Consider the following 24,206-nt stretch of genomic DNA (forward strand, 5'->3'; position numbering starts at 1 on the left):
CTTCATTTCACATGCTTATGCATTGTAGCTGTGCTCGCAGTCACTCTTATTTCACTGTGAAGGCCGCTCCATGTGTGAATGGGGAGAGAAGATTGCCTCCGATGCGTATGCTCAGAGCTGCAGACATCTTTCCCACGCACCTTCTGGGCTCTGTGCGCTGCAGGCTGGGCCATGGTGCCTGCCTGGGTCCTTGGCAGAGGGGAGCAGAGCAGTGCCTTTCCCATCTCCGCCACCCAAATCCCCACAATTTCTTGTTAATCCACAACCTAGCTATTCCTGGTTTGCCAGCACTGTTTGCATGTCCTTAGCAGACTATTTTGAATAAAGTGGTTCTCCAGGCTAGAATGTCAAAAGTCAGGAATACAGACAGGCTTGTGGGGCTGGGGCTGGCAGGATGCTTTTAAGCAGTTACCACTTTACAAGTCATCTGTGACCAACAAAAATGAGAGACATTGGGCACCTGCTGCACGGGATGAGTGGTTGCTGTGCAGCCCATCGCTGTTGTGAGCCTTTAAACACCTCAAGAGTACACTTGTTTACTTTTAAGTGAGTCTAAAAGCAAAACATTCAAGGATCTTAGTGACTTTAAGCTACTTTTGCCAGCATTTGTGGCATTAGTAGCGCATGACTCACTGCAATTAGGTATCCCACAACTTTTTGCAAAGAGGCTCCCGGTGACCTGTGCTGACCCTGTCTGAGTCCCGGTCCCCTTGGGACATTACCCAAGTGGTGATGCAGGACTCTGTGCCACTGCAACATCTGACCGTGCCTTCTCCTGGCAGTGTAGCAAGAGCTCCTTATTTCTTAGTTGTGCACAGAGAGCGATGGGAGATGACAGCATTTCACCTGACCAGAAGGGAGGGGCATCTTTTTTGCCTTTGCCTTTGCTACCTGTGCCAGGTGGCAACAGTATTTGTGCCGTGCCAGCAGCATCAAGCGTTTCCATTTCAAATGCATTTACCTTTCACTGCTAGACCTTCTTGTGAGCTGCTCCTTCCAGCCGGCTCAGCCACGGCTGTACCTCTGCAGCACCACAGCCGTGCCCAGGGCACATAGTGCAGGGACCCACTTGACTGCCTTAATTGCCTCAAATTAATTACACTGCAAAGGGCTGTCATGGTCATTGTAAGTGTACGGGAGCATTTGCTGCTGGAGCCCTGTTATGCATGCAGACCTAGCTGGGAGTCTAAGATATTATTGGAATGAAGAAGCAAACAACTTTAATTTTTCAGTCAGGCTTCACCTTTACTCTCCAGAATCACTTTGCCTCATCTGCAAACTTTGTTATTTTCCTCTTCACTCCTTTTTTCCAGCTCATTTATGAAGGCACTGGATGGCTGGACACCACAGGTGACTCTGTCCACCCTCAGAATTGATCATTTACTCCCACACTTTGTTTATTATCTCTTAACCAATTATTTATCTGTATGATGACTTCTGCTCCTGTCTCATGGAAGATTAGTTGTTGAAGGACCTTGCTGAATGCTTCCTGGCAATTCAGGCAAACTGCAGTAATTTCCCCTTTCTACACCCTCATGGGCTCCTTCAGAGAGCTGCAATCTGTTCCTGAGGCAGAGCTTATCTTCTGAAAACTGCTTTTGAAAAGGAGCTGCCTTTTCCCCAGTATGCTTATTCATGTCCCTGGTCGCTCTCTTCTTTATTCCAGTTTTGCCTAATTCATCATGCTTACTGCTCTATAGCCCCCCAGCTCACCACTGAAACCTTTTGGGAAAACTAGTCTCACATTAACCACTTTCTAGTCATCTCCTACACAGAGAGTTTTAAGCAAGAAGTATTGTGCCACAGTTAATGTTGAAGCTATTTCATCCCTGGGCTTCTTTATAGCTTTTGAGTGAATACAGTTCTAAATCTGGCATCCTTGAAATAAGTTCTTACAGGAGAGGAGATCATAGCCTGGTGTATTAGTTTTACTTCATTGATTGTCTGGCCTTTAACTCACTGCATAAAAAGAAATCTGTGTTGTAGGACATGTGGTGCATTATGCTGACTTAAGAATGCTTGGGCAGAGAACGTTGCTTTTAAAAATTCATTTGAAAATACCAAGTCTGGACTGCTGACCCCAGGTCCTTTCAGAAGGAATAAAGGAGCTGTTAAATGTGACGGAGAGCATTCTTCAACATCTGCAGCTCTTAATACATAACCCCTGGCATTATGTGGGGGGCTTTAGAAAGAAAAGAAACAATGAACAGGAAGAAAAATAGTAATAATCTTTTTTCTGTATAGAATATATTCTTTCCTGCTAGGACTGGTTGTGCCCAGGCTCTCGCTGTTCCAGGCTGCCTGTTTGCAGCCCTTTGTTTGCTTTCTACGATCATAAATCATGTCATGAATCTGAGTCTTTCTGTGTCTTTATACATTCTTTTTAGAAATGTTTTCTGTAAATTTTGCACACGTGAGCCTGGAAAATAAATCCCTACAGGGGCTGTTAATGCAAATTGGCTGTGTTTAAGCTTAGTGAGCGTGAGTGGCTAATGCCTGTCAGCTGTGAGGAGAGGTGGACTGCATAGATTTGTCTCAGCTGTAATTAGGGGTTAGACTATAGAGGAGTGGTACTGGTAGGCAGTTCCAGGTTTGGGGGTGGGGTGATTTAGGGAGCTGCTGAAACCTTGTAGGTCTAGGAAGGCTGAGGGGCAGCAGGAGTCATAGAAGAGGAGCATGAGTGTGCAAAAGCTGCACGTTTTGTTATTCCTAATGAAAGGTCCTGCTGTGTTTTGTGTTTGTATCTAGTGGCAGTTGGGCAAGGGGATAGCAGAAGTAATAGCAGAGTCTTATCCTTATAATAAATTAAAACTGGGCGTGATGCTTGAACTGATTGTGGGCTATAGGCAGTAAAGTTGTAAAATCTGATCTCCCACTTCACCTCTGCTGCAGAGATGTAGGTATGTAAGTAGTAGCTACTATGTAAAGAACATATGTGGGACCTGTACATTCCCTTCCACCTTCCCTGTGTTCTAGGGAGCGTTGAGTCCCAAATCTGTCTTTCACTATTTATCCTACTGCTACCCCCCTTGCATTTTGCTTAAGTTTAAGACTGTAATGGCCAAAATATTTGGATTTTGAGCTGTCTCAATTTATTCAATTATCTTCCTGTAAGTGGAATTGTTTTCCCTTCCTTTCCCATCCCTCTTGTGATTGCCCATCTCTCATACATGTTCCTTCTGACTAAGTGGTTGCCCTTGCTAGGATGATCGGTGGATAGGAAACCACAGACTGTGAAGAGAATCATTGCTTTGCTTTCTTTCAATGTGCAAGCATAGGAAAGGGGCCTGCCATAGCTACCTGGTGTCTGTTTTTCTGTGAGTTGGGGTGCCCTCAAAGAAGCCGGTTTACTCTGTAGCTGTTGTGTGTATGTATTGCTGGGCTGTTTGGTGATGAAGGGGCAGGGAGGCAGCTCTAGGGTGCAAGAGGGGAAGGTAAGAGGGGACCTGGAGTGGAGAGGAATGAAGCAAAATGGCCTTGGTTCCTTCTGAACACTCAGAAGCAGAGTTTGAGCTGTCGCAAAGGAAGCATCTTCGTGTTTGCTCAGACCTAAGAGCATCCAGCCCTGCATCGCAGCCGGGCGAGGGGGGGATTGTCCCGCGCTGGGGCGGCCTCACCTCGAGGGCTGCGGGCCGGGTTGGGCGCTGCAGGACATTGAGGGTATAAAGCTATGGGAGAGGGTCCAGAGAAGGGCCATAAAGCTGGTGAAGGGTTCAGAGGGGAAGCTGTATGAGGAGCGGCTGGAGTCCCTGGGTTTGTTCAGCTGGAGCAGAGGGGGCCGAGGGCAGCCCTCATGGCGCTCGGCAGCTCCCTCCCGAGGGGAGGAGGAGGGGCAGGGCTGGTCTCTGCTCTCTGGTGACCAACACCAGGACCCAAGGGAACGGCAGGGAGATGTGCCAGGGGAGGGTTAGGCTGGGCATTAGGGAAAGGTCCTTCCCCCGGAGGGTGGTGGAGCCCTGGAACAGGCCCCCCAGGGAGGCAATCGTGGCACCAAGAAGCACTTGGCCAAGGCCCTCAAAGACAGGGGGTGTGAATTTGGGGTTGTCCTGTGCAGGGACAGGAGGTGGACTTGATGATCCTTGTGGGTCCCTTCCAGCTCAGGGCATTCTATGATCCAGGGTCTCACCAGGGTGGCAGACCTGCCCCTTCTCTGTTACTTAGCAGCATCCAGCTGGGAGGGAGACAGGCATCTGTTGCCAGGTCCAGTCTGGCCCTTCAGCAAGTCCCTGTGTTGAGAAATCCTTTCTTCTTTGTCCCTCTGCAGGGAAGCTCTCTGTTTCCTCTCAGGGTCTCAGTTTTGCATGAAGAAGTAATCTTCCCTGCCCGCCCTTGCACAGTCCCCACAGTCCCTATCTGTTTCCAGGTGGTTGCACTGACACATGCAGTCTTCTGAATGCTAAGGCACTTCAGCCCTTTCCTTCTTGAGTCATCCTTCTGCCTTGGATATTCTGCATATGTAGCTTCTGCTTGTCACTATTTTCTCATTCTCTTCTTGCCGGAATAAGACAAAGTTGACCCCGTGGCTCTTCTTTTTATACATGTCATGTAAAAGTGCAGCCCTCTGTTGCTGTCATGGCTCAGACTGTGAGGAAGCAGATCAAAATGCAGGTGACTTAGGTTTTGTCAGGGGTACCTGAGAATTGGGATTTAAAGCTGTTCATGTGCTCCGTCTGACAGCAAACCTGCTGAGATGCTGCCTCTCTGCTGACTTGGCTCCCTCCGTGTCTGTGAGATGGCAAAGGCTGTATTGTTTTCTTTTTACAACAATCTCTAAGTGGAGAGCGTATAAGTTACTGGTGTTCCCTCTTCTTTGCTGCAGGGCCATGATACCAAACATTAGAGCTCACTCAGCTGCAGTAGAGTGAAAGATCCTAGTGAAAAACCATGCCCTCCTGAACTAGAGCTAATACTCTCCTCTCCTTCCCAGCCAGATGAGGCTGGAACAAGAGACATGCCTAGACTTGGATCTCTTTTCCACAAGAGCATCCTATGTGAATAGTTTCGCCAGTGCCAAAGGAGCAAGTAAACTTGCAGAAACACTGGTGTTGGAGCATTTCCCAAGAGCTGTGCTGGCTGTTCCCTGGAGCTGTAACTCATAGCTGGATAACACGTGCCTTTTTTGTCAGGATAATTTTTCAAGACTTTTGAATATATAAGGGGGGGAGGAAGGGGGTTTCTCCCATTCTAACCAGAACTTCTAGCCTTCTCTCTCAGGAGAGACTCCTACCAGGGAGGCAAGCAGTCACGGCACCAAGCCTGACAATAGTCAAGAGGCACTTGGACAACACCCTCAAAGACGTGGGGTGAATTTGGGGCTGTCCTGTGCAGGGACAAGAGTTGGACTTGATGATCCTTGTGGGTCCCCTCCAACTCAGGACACACATTCTATGGAAATTGGAAGCATGTTGACCAGTGAGAGCAGGGGTACTTTTGGACAGCATTTTATGACAAAGCTTCTTGTCAGGATGTCTGACAAGTTTTGCGGCAACTTCTGCTGGCGTGTGCCAGCACCTGGAAGACAGCGTTTCTCGAACACTTCCATCTTCATTACTTGTTCCTCTCTCACATGCCAGATCCCACGTCACCTGTTTATCTCTCATCTTGCACAACCCTTGCATCATGCCAGACTTCTTCATCTCTCTCTGTCACTGCTTCATTCTTCTCTGTCTTCACCCACACTCCCTTTGCTCCAGGTAAGCAAAACCCAAATGTACTGGTGTGGGTGGGAGTCTGCTAACCGGGCAGCATGGATGGCTTCTGATCCTCAGCAGCCTTTCCTGTGTGTGCATCTTTGGGGAACTTTCTTTACTTTCTTTTATGAGCTGCCTTGAGACTTGATGTTGCCAAGAACTGCTGTTCCCAACCCTGCACCAATCTAACAGTCCCTGTGTCCACAACACCTTCAGCAGCAAAAGTCTGGTGGCAGGTAGCAAGTATGACCCAGTGGCTTGTAGAAGAGCACTAAATAGAATAGTAGAATAGTAGAATATCACTAAAAAGTGATATTACAGAGGAACAATGAAATAGTAGAGTGAGGAACTCTATATGAAGTTCAAAGAATAACAACGAAGTTAGAGTGAGGGGAAGGGGAAAATCTGGTGGATTCTTCTTCGGGTTGCTCCAATGTCTAGTGGCTTCTCTAAAGATTAGTAAAACCCACCCAGACCTTGGTGAAACCTTGAAATAAGGCTGCTCACATAGCTGAGTATAAGCTGGGTACAGCCAGGTTTAGTCTGTGGGGACCTTTAAGCCTGGCGTTAGGGTTACGTGCATACATAGACCCATCTTGTGCTTTTACCTGAGGGTCAAAGAAAGCAGAAAAGATGCTTGTCTGAACCAGTTAGACCAGATGATGTGTCTGTCCTGGGCTGTTCCTGATGGCAGGTGGAAGAGAAACTTCATGTTTCTTACAGAAGCATTTGTCAGATGCATCCCTGTCCATTTCTGGGCACCATTTCGTGGTGAGCAGCAGGAGGGAGTGCTGAGCAACTTGGTGTGTCTGGCTCTCTGCTGAGCTCTCGTCCCCAAAACATAACAAGCACACCAGAGTTGTGTGGTGCCAATTACCCCTGCAGATCATTACAACTAGTTAATTTGGGTGCAGGCCTGCACTGACGTGATTATGCTGCTTTTGGTCCCCAAGCCCAGGCTTGTGCGCTCTGTGCAGCATCGTGGTGATTTTGTGGGCTACAGAGCACTGAGCATGGAGAGGTCTGGGGGCTTTGTGTAAAGAAATGAGAAGGAAAATACAGGAGGGAAGAGTCTGAAAGGAGCAGTCACGCAGGGTGAGGAGCTATTAGACTTCATGGTATGTGTGTGGTTTGTGTGGAGTGATGAAATAGCTTTGAAACAGTCTGGAGCAGGGTGGATGTCTCCCTGAGCTGCTCTGCGGTCTCTCAGCAGCCTGCAACATGCGGCTGTGATGGGCAGGCTTCCTGCAGGGGAAAAAATAGACAAGCTGAACAATGTGATACTTTGGCAATAACAGCCTGTGCATCATAAATCAGGAGATGGCCTGCCCCTTTCACCCGCCGTTCAGTGTTGTTCTGCTCTGATGCTCGCTCTCATCAGCACAAGCTCCCAGCTGCAGGAAGTGTCATCTGCCCAAATCCTCCTGCCACCTCTCCTTCAGCCGTGTCGTGGCAGTGGCTGGGCTGCGCCAGCATCTCACATAACCTTCTCATGTTGCTCAGGTTAATGAGCCTGGGTCTCAGCTGTGTGTGCACTAAACAACGGAATAACCACGAGCTAATTCTTTGCAGACAGCTCTGTTGCATTATTTATAGGTATGAAGTAATATACTGTCCGTGAGGGGAACATATGGGTGCTTGGCTGTCAGCATGTGGTACAACTTCTCTTCTGTTTGTCTTGCAGCAGCCTGTATGCAGGTCTCTCTCTTTTATTCCTCTCCTCTTTCCAGTGAAGTTGGCTAAAAAATGCTGAAAGATAATGAGCCGAAATTGTAGCTAGTAAGACTTTGACATCAGAAGGACAAACATCCATCCCACTGGTATTGACTTACGAACTCTCAGCTACCAACCATGCTATCAATGTTATCTCTTAGTCTGAAATCCTTCCTGTAGCTACACTTAAATCCCTTAAGCAGAGCAGTCCCTGTGAGCTCGTACTTGTCTTCTTGCCATACTCTCCCTAAAGGTGAAGTAAAGATGACACAATTGCCCTGGTCAAATGCTGCTTTCCAGCTGCAAGATTCACAGCTCGCAGCCCTTCTGCCAAGTTAATCATCATTTCCTCCTCCAATATCTCAGCCTTCTCCAAAGCCCCTTAATAAAACAGATTATAAATGTCAGAGTAAAGAGTCTTTTTTAATTGAAAAATGTGCTTCTACTGATATTTTCCATGGTATAGATTCATTGAGACAAGAACTTTTTAAAGCTTTTCTTCCTATTGCTTCATCTGAAGCAAAAGGGTGCTTGGATTTAGGAAAATAGTGGGTTTCTGTTGAAAAACAATTTCAACTTCAACCTTTCTCATCCAGAACTCTTTAAGGTCTTATTTTCCAGTTCACGAGATATGTCAGCAGTCCAGCTTTCCATTCAAGTCTGGGGTAGAAAGTAATTTCAAGTGTCTTAACTTCTAAGAGGAAAATAATCACTTAGCCCCAAAAAGGAAGCAAAACCAGGAAGGAAATATCTTAGTTATCCACTCTTTCTTCTGCTCAGTTTTAATTGATGAGTGTGTGTAAGTATCTCCCTAATCTAAAGAAAATCAGTATCTACAAGAAAATTCATGTTCTTCCTTTTAACCCGTGCTTTGTAGTGATGCTTTGATTTCACTCAACACCAACTTCTGCCTTGTGCTTCCCAGTGTGAATTGTATTGGTGAGCCTAGTGGTTTCTCAGCATTAGCTCTAACCAGGAGAATGCTCCCATAAAGGTACGTTGGTTTTTTTAATAGCCTTAATTGTGTTTTTATGTGTATAGAGTCAAATACAAATGCTATGAAACACTGCTTTCCTCTTTCCTCTGTGCCTGGAGCCTGACTGACTGTACTTGAAATGCTGGAACTCTGAGCTGCCTGTTTGGATGCTGGGGGGTGAAATGTCTGGGATGGCACTGTTTGGGAGTAGATCAATGTACAGGGCAGCTTTTCTGCCTGGAACCTGATCAGACAGGGTTGTGGAGACCCCACTGCCCAATAACGTAGAGTAGTGTCCGAGTTGCACTTGACAGGAACGGGTTTAATGGATGTGGAGGTTGTGGCTGCAGATATCATCTGTTGATGGAGTGAGGGAATGGAGCAGTGAATTCTAGAATTGGAGGGGGGTGGGTGGGATGCCTTTCCTATGGCTCTCCCCCATCCTTGTACCTGGCAGCACTGGGGGCAGCAGGACTGCAGTCAGATCCCTGGTCAGACCTTCTGAGGAGGAAATCATCATCCAGGACTGCTTGTGACCAAATGGGGCCACCTCTGCAAGAAGCACAGCTTTTGCGCATCTCTCTGTATTTTGAGGGCTGGGTCGTGTATCTTGGTCCTGCTGGACAAAGCCCCCAAACGCCTGATCTCTGTGTGCTCTCTAGAAGCAGCCTGGCAGGCTGGGATGGGGAGGGAGACAGCTGATGTATTTGAAGAAGCCACAGCCACCACAGTGCGATGGGATTAAAATAGCTGTAGCCTGCAGTCAGAGTCTTTCTACAGCAGCAGCAACAGCAACCCAGTCCCCAGTCTCAAATTCAAATCTGCCGGCGTGCTCCCTTTTCCCATTAGAAATTCTCTCTTTCCCAATTCCCATAGCCAATTTCCAGTGTGTACAGCATTCAGTTCCCCAAGGTGTCACAGGTTCCACTAAAGCAGAAAGCTGTGAGGGCCTCACTTCTGGGAACAGCTGCCTGAATCCAGGTGATCCTGTCCAAGCCTCCAGTGTGCTCTGTGTATCTGTCGGGATGATTTTTGTGACAGCAGTTGAATGGGCGCTTTGCCCACTCCTCTGCCTTGGGCTGGGCTCTGCCCAGCTGCTTTTCTCTTTGAGTCATGGATGAGACAGTGATTGAGCAAGGTTTTGGCTGGCCCCCAGAGGGAAGGTGTCTCAGCGCTGGCCCACATCCAAGGGAGCGTGGACAGATTACAAATGCTTGTGCTCTGTAGGATCCTACTAGGAAAGGAAGAAGGAAGAAAATGGGATTAAATAAATTTTACCCTTGTATTTCTAGTTTCAGGACATTAACACATGTTGGATGCTGCTGTTGCTCAGAGCAGCAATTTGTGAAGTATTGTTGTCTTGGCAAAAGTTTAATCTCTCTGGATTTCCCAGCTTGCCTGAACATACCTCCCATCTCTGGCTCTGCTTTATGTTAATGTTTTGAAAACTGCAGCAAAGTCTTCTACCTCCTTCTGGTAAGTCTGCACCGAGCCGGTACTCACACTCTGAGGTTGGAGCAGTTTGTATTCTCCTTCTGAAGGTGTTTGACACTGCTTGCCCAGGGGCTGGAGAAGGTAGATCTGAGGGGCTGCAGTCGAGCAGACCAGACTTACTCCTGACAGCTCCTTTGATAGCAGCCCTGGGATCTTCTCGAAGGCTGTTCTTTTGTGTCAGTGCAGATGACAGTATCAGAGGACCGTCCACTATATACCACTAAGTGCTGTCCATCGTCCTTGCCTTGCAGCAGGCAGTTTAGGAATCAAATTCCATGATCTCTCTTAATAGCCTTTCAAAATGGGAGTCAATATTCATTTCAAAGGTCCTGACAGCAGCACCTCATGGTGTTTCTTGTTTGGTACATCTTTGTCCGCTCCAACAAGGCTGTGTTAAATTGCAAGGGCACTAGTTTCTCCTTGCCGGTTCCTTCAGACACGTCAGGTTTGGTACCAGCTGTTGGGATTTGAGTTTATTGCTGTAATGGGCAAGGTCAGGGAAGGGGAAGAGGAGGATGGCTTTTGCCTTGATTTAGGTTTCCCCCACCACCCTGCCATCTTTCTCATGACACTGGGGCTGGCAGAGCAAGCAGTGGCTGGGGAGAGGTTTAGCACTGTGCAGGGCAGCTGCTGCTGCTGCTGAGGCAGATGCAAGGCTGGCTCAGGAGCCAGGTACAGGTGAGGATGCTCAGAATCCCTGCTTTCCAATTTCATAGTTCATTTCAATGCACAGACAGGAGAGGAGGATTACTGCAAAGCCAGCCCTCATCTCTCCTGACTGCAGAATTGGGATGGGAAATGGAAATCTCTGAACCCTCAACTGTCTCTCACTGAAACCTTCTTGGGGTGAAGGACCTGGAGGTATTCACTATTCTGCTTCTTGAAGGGGGATGTCTCTCTTATTTTGATAAGATAAAGATTTTTAATATTATGCTGGGGATTTACCTTCAGTCTGCATCTGGGTTTTAAATGTTTTTGTGAAAAAGAGCTGACTTTATTTTGAGTGAGAATCTGGAATTTGAGCAGGTGCAGGAAGGGTGAAGTGTGTCCATCTCCCCAGAGGGGATTAAGGAAGCTTTGGACTTATTCCACCTAGCAGAGCAGAGACTGGGAGGAGGGCTGGGAGATGCCTATGCATGGTGCAGGGAGGTGAAGGTACAGTAAGGAAAAAGCTGCTTAAACTCAAAGACTGTATTAGTTCATAAATGAGCAAGGCAGTGACAGTTTAGGGGTCCCAGGGGCATTCCTGCTTGCTAGAGCAGCTGCTCAGCAGGGGCTGTAGGGGCAAAACCTGAGCTGCTCTTAGGATTGAGGATGAAGTATTTACAAAAGCAGTTGTGTGACATGGTGTTTGCACTGTAATAGTCCCCCTAAAATCCTGCTTGGGGGAGACGGCTTCGATCTCCCCCCAGTGTGGGGGCTTTATCTTGGTCAGAAGCTCTGCAGCATTGCGTGGCCTCTGTCAGGGCTTGGAGGTGTGTGTGTGTCCTGGCTGGCAGGCAGCCTCCGTGGGCCAGTGCTGGCTTAGCCCGAGCAGCAGTTAGCTCAGGGGCTGTGAAATCCTTGTGTCAGCAGGCAGAAGCTGTGATATAATGCCTCAGCCCATGAGTAACTTTTGGAGAAGATACTGTCTCTTCCTATCACAGATCACACGCATGTTTTAGATCAGTGACTAATTTTTGCTCTGAAGAACCAAATGGCTGCAAATGGCAGCAGCCCTGTGGGTGTTGTGTGGTTTGTAGCCTCTGTCCTGTATCACGTTGTGCATCTCTTCCCCAGCCCTGTACTTGCCATCCCAAGCAGGCTGCAGTACCCAGCCCCAGAGCTCTCGCTGAACTGGGAGCAGCTTCTGTGGAGGAAGGAGCAATCACAGCCTTTCTCGGTTCTCCAAACATAGCACTTGGAAAGCTCTTCCTGTTTGGAGCTTATCTCTGGCTCTGAATCTTGGCACGTTTGACTGAGTAATTCCCTTCCTAGTCTGGGAAACCTTAATCCAACAGGGCAGAGGAGTGTAGTAGGGGCTGGAGTGGTGTTTGGTTTTTTTACTGGGGGTGTGGGGGGATGGTGGTGGGGTTTGTTTGGTTTTGGGGCATTTTTGGGGGGTGGGATGGTGAGGTCTTGGGGTGGGGGGTGTTTGTTTTTCTTTTTTAAGGCTTTGCTGTTATCAGCATATGCCCAGCAGTGGTACTTGCTTGGGCAGCTATAATTTTCTCATTGATTTCAGTGTAAACCTGCCTGGCATCTCAATGCTTCTGTCAGCTCGCTCTTCTGAAGTATGGGAGGCAGCAGCTGTGAGGCATCCTATGGCTTTTGCAGAAGATGGGGACCTGTGAGTTGTCTTGCCTGCCAGCTTTCTAAGATGATTTCTGATTTCTACCCTGCCTGGGGGATAGAGAAAAATGATAGAGCTGCTTCTTGCTGGCACGAGATGCACAGATCAATGTTGTTCCTTGATCACCATCCAAGGGCTGGAGGGAGGGATTTGGGTGTCCATTTAGGCATGCTACCGCTGACAGCTGACCTTGCCGGTCTCTTTTCTGACCATCTTGGGTCAAACCACGTCTCATCCTGTGGGTCCCACATGATTGCAGCTGAGGCACAGGGCAGAAGCTGATGAGGATGTTGTTTTGTGAACAGCCACCCCTCTGCTGCCAATGGGGACAAGAATCAGTGGCCTCCTCCAGCCCTGCTCGTACAGTGCTGGAAATGTGGGTGGCTGCTCTGCTCTCCCGCAGCCCCAACACAACTGTGGGAAACTTCAGAGCAAGCAAGGAAAGGGGAGACAAAGCTCTTGGAAGGAAGAAAAGCTTTTTTGGGGGGTGTTTAAACAAATATCCATATTTATATTTTCCCACAGCTTGTTCAACCCTTGTTCTTGTCCAGCTCATGTCTCCTTGTGTCTATTGTATTATGCTGTGCTAATTTTCTAAGCTGTTCCTGTGAGTAAAAAGAGGGGGGGAGGAAAATCACACACCCGCCCAAAATCACAAAACAAACAAAAACCACCAAACCCCCCCCACAAGCCTAAAGCCATGGTTTTTTTCCTATACTGTTATTAAACACAGGCTTGAGATTTTCCTTCAAAGGGTAGAAGCAGAGAGTAGAACAGACAGAAAGGCTGGCTAGAGGTCTCAGTTTGCTATAGCAAATGGTTCAAAGTGCAGTGAAAAACCTTCCTTTATCTTGGTGGATCTTTTCATCAGGCCTGTGGCTCAATCAAATTCTTTATTCATTTCTGCCACTCTTCCAGGGTCGGGATTTACACTGACTATTTTTTTTTTCTTTTCTTTTTTTCCCCTTTGGTAGATCTGTCTCTGTTTTTAAAAGTCTTGCCAGCATGTAATAGCCAGTTTCACTTTGGAAGAGGATGAATTTGAAGCAGCAGACCGAAAGCACTAAGATATTAATTTCCCCATTTCTATGCAACTGTGTGTTGGTTGTCAGCAACCTCCAGAAATGTGACTCAGGCTGCTTCTCTTAATGCCTGTGAGTGTCAAGATGCAGCGATGCTCTGGTGCCAGCCTCAAATCATCACCCAACCTCGCACCTCCCAGCAGCAGCACATAGCCATCCCAGGGAAGAGGCTGTGGTACCTTTTTTTATTCAGCTGGGCAAAGGTACGTGTGTGTAAAAAAGCAAAAGACCCCATGGGACTGTTTGTGTTACAGCTGCCCTTGGGACGTTGTGCCATGGGCCAGGACTCTGACTTTGACTAACAAAGGATTATGAAGAGGGATTTTGAAATTACTCTCCTAGGTTTTGGAGGACTTACTTTATTTTTATACTTTTGTAATGCTTTGCAATGCCTTCTGCCCACCTGCCCACCAAGTACCTCCACGACGGAAAGGCATGTGTGGCTGTGGTAGGAGCAAGGGCCAGCTGGAGCTGGCCAGAGGGACTGAGCAGGTTGCAATGCTGGGGGATGCAGGGGCTGTAGAGAAAGAGCAAGGCTGTCCTGCCTCCTGCGCTTCCATCTGCTGGGGGATGGGCTGTGCTGTGCTTGCAGGCAGGGGATTCGTGTGTCTCAGTTTCTGTTGGATCTTACCTACCTGCTTAAAGCAGCTGGCATCTGAAGCTGATGCACTTAACCTCTCTAAGTTCCTGTGTGAATACAGATTGCATCGCAGATAAGCAACTCTTTCTCTTGGGCAGCTTGAAGTTACCTCAGCGGTGACGCTGGATGCTAAAACAACATTGTTAGTCCTGGTCTGAAATGCATCCTGAGATATCCCTAAATAGGTAGAGATGAAGAATGACTGACTTGATTAATGCCTCTGCCAAATTTGGTTTAGTGCAGCCAGCAGTCCTACCTTGCCTGACCTCAATTTCAGTGCTTCTGGTATGAATGGATCTCTGTTATTCTAACCCTGCCTCTATTGCAGTCTCTTCTGTGAAATAATCCAGCACTGGGGAGGAGGGTGGAGACAGGTGGGAGGAGTTTTAAAGTGGATCTTTTAATAGGAAATTTTTCACAGGGTTCTGGTTTTTTTTCCTCCCTTGCAATGGAAGGCAATTTGTGTTGCCCTGTGCAGTGATGAAATAAAGCTTCAGGATCAGGGTTTCACGTACAATGTTGTGTCAATGTTTCTATCTGCTAAAATAGGTTTACTTGACTGTGGGAAACTATAGGCTTGAATCAACATGTGGGTCCCATGATAAGTTGTTTGAGATAGAAAGCGGGCTGGAGGATTATGGGTATGCGATGGAATTAGCTTGACTACAGACCCGGCATCAGACCCGCTGATGGAAAATTACAGAGAATCTGCAAGTCACCAGGAGGAGGAAGAAAGGCGAGGGGTATCTCGGCCTTGAGAGCAAACGATAAACAAGAAAGGCGAGGGGTATCTTGGCCTTGAGAGCAAACGATAAACAAGAAAGGCGAGGGGTATCTCGGCCTTGAGAGCAAACGATAAGCAAGAACAAGGGATTTTGGCACGAAGTACAGAAATAGACTGTTTGTTAAGGAAGTGTCGCAACCTGTATTAAGCAAGTATTGAAGCTTGTTTACAAGAGCATATAAAAGCACTGCGACTTAAAAATAAAGCTGAAGCTTGCTCTATCACTCACATTGAGTTGGCTGCTTGCTTTCCTCGCTCGCCGCAATTGGCGCCCGAACAGGGACCTGAAAAGGACTATTTCTGATACGGCAGCGAGAGACGGAGACGCACTGGCAGACGGCAGCCAGGGGGCAAAAGAGGAGTCGATTTATGCATCATTCCTGATACGTTCCGACCCTCCGGCCTGGACCCAACCTCGGAATTCAAGAGGGGATCCGCTTTCCGCAGTTGAAGCTAACCCGGGAGCAAGAGCCGTACGAACAACGCTGATTATCCTCACATCGGGCGATGGAGGTCGAGGTAGCTTTTGAATTATTAAAGCGCTTTTTAGAAAAGCAGGGAGTAAGTCAGTTAAAAGACTTGTCAGGGCTAGTTGCAGTGGGCAAAGCGAAAGGGTTTTTTAAAGAACCGGAGTCGATTTTTGAAGTAGAGGAGTGGAGAGCTTATGGTGATTGTTTGTGGGACTTGGTGATAGATGACGATGAGACAGCGAAAAAGCTAATGAAACCTTGGCGGGAAGTGATTAACTGTATGAAAAAATATAAAACTGAAAAAAGATTAGCAACAGCCCCCTCTGATCGGCTAGACAATTGTGACCCCAATGCTGGAAAGATTGGAATTGGCTTAGACAATCCCTCGCCTCCCTTCTCGGGGATCCCAGTTACTGTACCTCGAGGACCCCTTGTTCCTCCTCCTCCCCCTCCTGGTAGATCTACATCTGTAGAAACTAGCGGAGAAGGAATAAGCTTGGGAAAGGGAGGTGAAGATATTGAAAATTCATGTGATGTAGTCTCTCCGGTGGAGGAAAATAAGCCGAGCACCCCGTCTAGTCACCGTTCTGTGCCTAGTGTGCGCAGCCGAGTTGACTGGCGGAAAATCGGGTTAGAGGCATTACAAAATGGGGACCTAGAGACCGCCGACTTGCTAGCTCAAGCTTTCCCTGTCATCTATCAACCGGACCCTGCTAACAATCAAAATTTATTAGCACACCATAATCCTCTTGATTGGAAAATCTTGAACCAGCTGAGAAGTACTGTCAGCGAGTCAGGTGTACACAGTGAACCGACCAGACAGATGCTAAATTACATTTGGGGAAGCGGGCTGCTTTGTCCCGAGGATATTAAAAACATTATGAAGTTCATATTGACACAGTCGCAGCAGCTTTTATGGCAGGCTCACTGGCACACCCTATGTGATAGATCGGCAAACACCCAGCGCCAGCAAAACGATCCGCTAGCAGGAGTAATAGTAGAGCAACTTATGGGAACAGGACCCTTCTCGTCCCTAGACATGCAAATGCAGACAGGCCCTGATGTATTAGGAGAATCAATGAGGCTAGCAAGGGACGCCTTACAGCGTGTCAAAACAGCACCAATCACCCCTTCTTACATGTCGATTAAACAAGGGAGGGAAGAGCCTTTTGCCACATTTGTAGATCGAGTTACAGAAGCGTTAAATCGTGCCGACTTACCTGAGTTTATGAAGGGCCCATTGCTGCGTCAATGTGTTATGGAAAACTCCAACCATGCTACTAAAAGTATTTTAATTACACTTCCCCTAGATGCAGGCATTGAGGTGATGCTTGAACGCATGAGTCGAGTGCCTACCGGCCCTCAAGCTGTGTTAGTTGAAGCGTTGAGGGAAGTTGGGCAAGGAATGGTACAGGTTCAGCAACAAGTTTGTGCCGCTCTCGCCCCATTGGGTCCAGCCAAAAACCCTAACAGTAACCAAAGAGGGCCAGCTAATTTTAGATGCTTCCGCTGCGGAAAAGCAGGACACATGAAGAGACAGTGCAGCGAAGCTAACTTATGGTGCAAACACTGCCAAGCTCAAAGCCACAATACAGCTGCCTGCCGGCGCTCGGGAAACGGGAAGCTGAGCGCCCGGGGTCGCAGCGCGCAGACACCAATAGTGGCTCCAGTGACTTACCAGCACTCCGTCACCACGCCACCAGTCATGCCGAGCAACTCCGGCCAGCTTCCAATTTGCAACCCGCCACCAGAGGGAGCCTCGGCTTGGACTTGGCAACAGCAGATGTCACTTTGATAGACGCTCGTCCACAGAAGATCAGGACAGGAATAAAGGGCCCATTGATAATCAATGGGCAAGCTTGTGGAGCATTATTATTTGGATGGTCATCAAGCGGCTTGCAAGGATTGTTTGTTCTGCCTGGAGTTATAGACTGTGATTATGAAGGAGAAATTTGTATCGTGGTACAGACTGCCTTTCCCCCTATATGTATACCAAAAGGCAGCAGACTTGCACAACTTGTACCGATACAACAGCTGGCACGGCCGTTAGTGTCAGATGATACCAGCGCTAGAGGAACAGAAGGCTTTGGATCCACTGGGGGGCTTGCTTTCCTGACTCTGTCTCTGAATGAAAGACCCCTCGCCAGTGTAGTGATTACCCATGGTAATGAGAGCCAAAGGCTTCCTGCCTTGCTAGACACAGGAGCTGACATCACCATTGTCGCACGAAACCAGTGGCCTCCTCAATGGCCACTAAGGAATGCGGTCGACGGAGTAGAAGGGGTAGGAGGCACAGCACCAGTTCAACGCAGCCAACAACGAGTTAAAATAACTATCGACGGCCGAGTCGCCTCTTTATACATCACAGTCATGCCGTTGCCAGCAGGAGTCCATGCTTTGATTGGGTGAGATGTGCTGAATCAATTGGGCGTGATACTTACCACTGACTCCCCTGCATCAACTGGCGCCCCTTTTTGTGTGCGGTCACTGCCGCATGGACTTTCCCAATCCCACTGACATGGCTCAGAGAAGAGCCAGTATGGGTCGGGCAGTGGCCGCTCAAACAGGAAAGTCTACAACAAGCCCACATATTAATTAAAGAACAATTAGATCAAGGACATCTCCGACCTTCGACAAGCCCCTGGAACACCCCTATTTTTGTTATCAAGAAAAAGTCAGGGAAATACAGGCTGTTACATGATCTACGGGCAGTAAATCAGCAAATGCAAGCGATGGGAGCTTTACAGCCTGGCCTTCCAAATCCAGCCATGTTACCAACTGGTTGGCATTTACTAATTATCGACTTAAAGGATTGCTTTTTTACTATAAAGCTGCATCCTCAGGATACCCAGCGATTTGCATTTACATTACCAGCAATCAACAGAGAGGGTCCTGACTTACGCTTCAAATGGACAGTATTGCCACAAGGCATGAAGAGTAGCCCTACTCTGTGTCAACTCTTCGTAGATGCTGCATTAAAAGACGTGAGGCAGCAATGGCCGGACACTATAATTTACCATTACATGGATGACATCTTGTTTGCGCAAGAACAACCTTTCTCAGCACAGCAAGAATTATATTTACAGCAACAGCTCCAGCTACACGACCTAGTAATAGCAGCAGAGAAGGTTCAACGTTCACCAGTATGGAAATACCTCGGGTGGCACATCAGTGACTCTCAAGTCCAAGGTGGATACCCAGTAAATGGGTAAAGGCTATGCCTAGTGAACAGAAGAACGAAATCTGCGAAGTGACAGGAGATGGTGAAGACGTATGACTACACCGGTAGAGGTAGCCAGGATACGGATAGAATGTCCCCAATGCAATAAGTGCCGACCCTGGGTACTAAGAGAGTGTCATAGCTGTCAACAGCGCGGGTGGGTAAAAACCCATCAAGCTAGGAGGTGGTGTGACAGTTGCTACTATCACCAATTACAGACACATAAGGTTTTAATCATCACAGGCCACGAAGTAGAGGGTTCTAGACGGTATGAATTGCACACCCTTGACTGGATCAGACAAATCAATAGTGCTCCTTTGCTAGTGCTGCGCCAAGAATGTGCTGTAAAGAACCAGGTACCTGAAATATGGGAGGTACCACCGAAGCACTGGGAAAAGACAAAGAAAAAATGTACACGAGAGTACTCCCATTAGTCATCGTAAGTATCGTGATAAGAATCACCGAGGGCATATACATACCGCCCCAGCCCAAACAGAATGTATGGGTTACCCTGGCAAATCTAACAGGCCAAGATTCCATCTGCCTATCATTGTCATCACCAGGAAATCCCTTCTCCACCTGTTTGGTTGGAGTGCCGGTTGATAATTGGACGCTAGTGATACCACAAAATACACCACACTTAGGAAGCCTTTGTGATACTCCCCAGAATTGTGTGAATAATTGGGACGGTTGGGCAGTCCATCGCCCTCAACCTAATCTTGAGCCACAAGAGCTTGAGCTATTGGGTTCTTTGTCAATGGATGCTTGTTCATACTTTAATTATACGGGATGAAAGCAGTCTCTTTCTTGGCCTGTGAATGCCACCCTAAGTGTATATAAAAATGCCACTGCTTGGTGTAACTATACCTCTGCAAATATATCACGCTCTAGCAATATGCCTATTGCGCTACCTGCAGGTTTGTTTTTAATTTGTTGAGATCGGGCTTGGCCTGGCATCCCGTCACATATAAAGGGAGGGCCTTGCTCTATAGGTCGCCTAACGCTTCTTACCCCTAACACTTCAATGATTTATCAACATCATAGAAAGATGAGAAGCAAAAGGAGCACTCATAAGTTTGAGGACAACTGTGACTCCACAGCTGAATTTTGGAATCCAACAAAGATCATAGCTGCTTCCTTCTTGGCTCCTGGAGTTGGTGTTGCTCAAAGCCTCAAGACATTAAACAAGCTAGGGTGTTGGCTAGCTAAGCAAACAAATGCCACATCAGAGGCATTATCTGACTTATTACTAGATGTAGGCTCTGTAAGACACGCTACGTTGCAAAACCGCGCAGCCATAGATTTTTTGCTTTTAGCCCAAGGACATGGGTGTGCTGAATTTGAAGGGATGTGTTGCATGAATCTATCAGATCATTTGGAATCAATACATGCAAGTATTGAGACCTTAAGGAGGAGGGTCTCAGAACTTAGGAAGGATGATCCATGGCATTGGTTTAACAGCTTGTTTAATGGATGGGGCATTGGCAATTGGATCAAGAGTATTTTGCAGATGGGACTAATGATATTTATACTGTTTATCATTGTATTAATGTGTGTTCCTTGTATATCGCAATGTATGCGACGAATGATGGAAAGAAGTATGAATGCTGTGTTCCTTTCTCAAGGAACAAAAGAAAAAGGGGGAAATGTGGGAAACTATAGGCTTGAATCAACATGATAAGTTGTTTGAGATAGAAAGCGGGCTGGAGGACTATGGGCATGCGGTGGAATTAGCTTGACTACAGACCCGGCGTCAGACCCGCTGATGGAAAATTACAGAGATCAGGCCCGCTGATGGGAAATTACAGAGAATCTGCAAGTCACCAGGAGGAGGAAGAAAGGCGAGGGGTATCTCGGCCTTGAGAGCAAACGATAAACAAGAAAGGCGAGGGGTATCTCGGCCTTGAGAGCAAACGATAAGCAAGAACAAGGGATTTTGGCACGAAGTACAAAAATAGACTGTTTGTTAAGGAAGTGTCGCAACCTGTATTAAGCAAGTATTGAAGCTTGTTTACAAGAGCATATAAAAGCACTGCGACTTAAAAATAAAGCTGAAGCTTGTTCTATCACTCACATTGAGTTGGCTGCTTGCTTTCCTCGCTCGCCGCACTTGACTGATGAAAATTTCATAGGTGTTGTTGGAGAGTGAGCTGACAATGGCAAGGGAGCAATCTGTAACCGTACCCTCGGGGATCCGCTTTCCACATTCAGGGTGTGTGTGCTCTTTTTATTACTACTATACCTTTTTATTATTTTTATGAAGACTTTTCTTACTGTGTCCACAGAGAGAGTGAGAAGTTGACATTGTGGGTGAGGCACCAAGCTGAGGCTTGGGAGGTCTGTGTTCAGCTCCTAGGTCTATTAAATTTTTCATGCATGGCCCTGCACAAGTCATATTGGAAGGGATACAGCTCCTTTAAATTACCTATGCAAAGGCTACAGGTCTAGTTGGAGCCGGTCCTTCAGGCTTCATCTGTGAGCTGATACAGAGACAGAGGAAAGCTTAAACACCTTACTGGGGAGCCAGCAAGGAATATGTTTTAAAAATCTCAAGTCAGCCATACGTGGTCTTCATTGGCAGAGTGGTGTAAGCATCACTTTCAAATTCTGGGAACTATTTTAGAGTTTCTATATGCCTGAAGGAAAGGTCTGCTGGGGAATAAAAATACAAAAAAATATTTGTAAGGCTTTTGGGTCTTCTGTTGTGAAGTACAGCAATCTTTATCTGTGGTCATAATGATTATAAGAATGAGTGCAACTTATTAAAATAGTTTTTATGTGAAAGTAAATTGCATTTATCATGAAGGACACTATACTTAGCTGGAGAAGATGAAGATGCTTATGTTCAATATAAACCAAATGCAATTGTTGGAACATTTTTGAGGACCACTTGAGATTTAGGGTGCTCAAAATGTTCCTCCTCCATTACAAGTATTTCTAAGAAGGTGTGTGAAGCTCTGTTTGTATGTGTGTAAAATCTTTTGGTGGTTTCATGCCCATGACTCATGTTGGAGTCACCAACCTGGGCAGCTGCTGAAGTTTTGAGTAGAGGTTAAATGCATTCTTGCCTTTTATAGAAACCCTGGTGGCCTGATGAAGTGCGGTGATCAGGTAGGAAGTACTCGATCCTGAGAGCATGGGATGTGTCATACTTTGATTCATGACTTTGTCCTCTGAGCAGGTCATCCCATTTTTCCTGATCTCTTGAATGCTCTTCCTATTCATTGTGGTCTCTCTTAAAGTGTTTGTTTTGTTCTCCTGCCTCTCAGAGGGCTGTTGTATTGTGCCAGTTGTGCTTTTGATAATTTGCTACCCAGTTCACCTCTTCTTGTTTTGGTTTGGTTCCCCACCCCCGACCCCCAGCCTCCAAATTCTGCATGAAACAAATCTTTCAAACATTTTGTGGTTAAGAAAAGGAGTTGGTCTCCACAGATTCACCCGTTCCTTCTAAAGCCTCAGCTTTGGTGCAGAGGAAACATGCTGCTGATAACTATTTCCTATTGCAAACCAAGACATGGGCAGAGCAGTTGTCAGCTGCAGTCACCTCTTCATCTGCTGTGATTTTGATTTTTGTAACTTTGGGACATCTGTCACCTGTATTTGTGTCCTTCACATTGTTCCTGTCCCTGCTGGTGTATTGACTGAGCCGGCCCGTAACTCTTTTTGTGGTTACAGCTATGAAAGCTTAGGCACTGGTTTGGATGCAGGCATGGCACAAAAAGGATATGGGCCTTGAGAAAGATGATGGCTGTTTCAAAGGGCCGAAACAGGGGAAGGCTGCTGGAAGAAGTCTTTCCTCCTGTGGTTGGATATGGTTGAACTGGAACCAAGCAGAAAAAGGGAACAGGTTCTGGGAAGCGAGTATTGTTGTTCTGCCTGCATTGCCTGCGTTTGCTGTTGTCCTGACTCTTTGCTTATGCTTACTCGCTAAGGACTGAGGTTGTGATTTTATTTTTGTTTTAAAGTGATCTGATAGAGGGTAGTCCTTCAAATCTTTTTTTAAGGTAGTAATTACCTTGTTTCTTGCAGAAGGTTTGCAGATTAATGTTTACAAAGTCATAGTGCAAAGCAGTGATTTTGACCTCTTGTGACTTGTGCTGAATATTTTTTTTTCTTTTGCATGAGTACAGAGATGGTGATGCTACAGTGCAAAGAACTGCAAACACAGGTGCCTCCCCTGCATCTCAAGATGATGGTGTGGTTAATGTTGCATCTCTGGTCTGTGCTTCTTCCAGCACCACCAGCTTTGCTCCCTGGCTGTTGTGTCATTATTTTTTGTGGCTTTGGGATTGAATGATAATCAGATCTCTGGTTTCTGAGGTGATGTGGTGAGCAGCTTTTGGTGCTTCCAGAGCAAGGAAATGAAGAAATTAATTTTGTTTGGTGGTGGGATGAGGGACAGTACAGCAGGACAAAGGATGTTCTGAATCCAGCCTCTTTGGTAAAGGATATACAACCAGTATGAGGCCACAAACCTATAATGAAGCTTCTAAATCAAATTGATCATACCTGCAGTGCCAGTTTCGATGTTGACTTCTTGCTTCCTCTGTCTGCTGGTGAAACCTGGTCAACTCATCCTGCCCTTCTGCACCATTTACATGTGCATCTTGTTTTTACCCTGTTGCTGTGGAAGAGTTTGGGGCTGTAATGGGGTGTCTGAGGAACAAGCTGGGGTCCAACTTGCCCTTCTGCACCAGGCACTGTGGGTCTGCTTGCGACTGAGCTTGTCTGTTAGCCAAATGTCATTAACGGCTTTGGGTCTCAGAGCAGCATTGCCCTGATCTCCTCTGGTGGGCTTTGGCAGGTCCCTCCTCCTAGTATGGACCTTGTCCTGCCTTGGCGTAGAACAGCATGTTCTTTCACTGGTGTTTTTGTGTACTGCACCCAGCAGAGCAGCTATTTGCAGGCATGAAGGCTGCCTTCTTGGTCAACTCATCAGGAATTCACCATGACTTTGAAGCGCTGTATTTGGGGATCAGCAGTGTGGATTTCTCTGTTCCTTCCTGGCTCAAAGCAGTCACGGCTGGTGCCTCCATATAGGGCCCATGGTCTGCTGTGGTGACAGTTACCATAAAACTTCTTTGCTTGCAAACGCTGATCGGAAGGTCTTTGTGTTGGCCTGCCTAGGGGGGTTAGGGGAAGGCAAAGTCAATCTGCCAAACTCCAGTGTCCCACAGGACAAGTCTTCCTTCTGGCACATCGCATAGGGACAGTATTATTGACAATGGCTTTCCTTTTTCCATATGCTTTAAAAAAAGCAATGCTTGTAGCAGGGAACGTCTCCCTGCCCCGTGCCCACCCACGCTTAGGCATCGTTCAGAGATGGTGACACAACCTATTTCTTTTTTTCATCTGCCTAGGTGGTTGTCAAAGGCCTCTCAAAACAGGGAAAGCGGCAGCACTTTCTCATGTGGAACAGTCTCTCCTTCCCTTGTCATCTTTCCTCCCCTTTAGCTTACCTCCATAAATCAGGAATATTCCCTTGCGCTTGTTCGAGGTCAGACTGCATAATTTGATAATAATGTTATGCTCAAAAATACCTGAGGCTGGAAAAGTTTCAACAAAAGAATTGTGGTATTTTGGAGCATGCAGCCTGAGGCTATGTTTTCCCCAAAACCCTCAGCAAAAGTCCAACATCAGGACTACTCATACAATAGGATATATTTACCTTAGTAATGTAAAACAAAACACCACTGATCATCTCTGCTTCTGTGGCGTTCTTCTCTGAAAGGTCTCCAGGCTTCTGTAATGAAGTTGAAATTTCTTTGTTAACAGATGAGAATTTTAAATCTGATTCTGCCACTA

At 46.9% G+C, this 24,206-nt stretch overlaps 1 long non-coding RNA gene across 1 annotated transcript in view; it reads left to right on the plus strand.

Annotated features, from left to right (window-relative positions):
• Positions 1-14,916: 14,916 nt before the first annotated feature.
• Positions 14,917-24,206, plus strand: part of LOC142065163 (uncharacterized) — a 44,138-nt gene continuing 34,848 nt past the window's right edge. Inside the window, exon 1 of the long non-coding RNA XR_012663306.1 lies at positions 14,917-15,230. This is a non-coding gene — a long non-coding RNA (uncharacterized LOC142065163). The remainder of the gene's footprint in view (positions 15,231-24,206) is intronic.

Source organism: Phalacrocorax aristotelis, chromosome 16 (genome assembly GCF_949628215.1).
Source record: "Phalacrocorax aristotelis chromosome 16, bGulAri2.1, whole genome shotgun sequence".
NCBI lineage: Eukaryota > Metazoa > Chordata > Aves > Suliformes > Phalacrocoracidae > Phalacrocorax > Phalacrocorax aristotelis.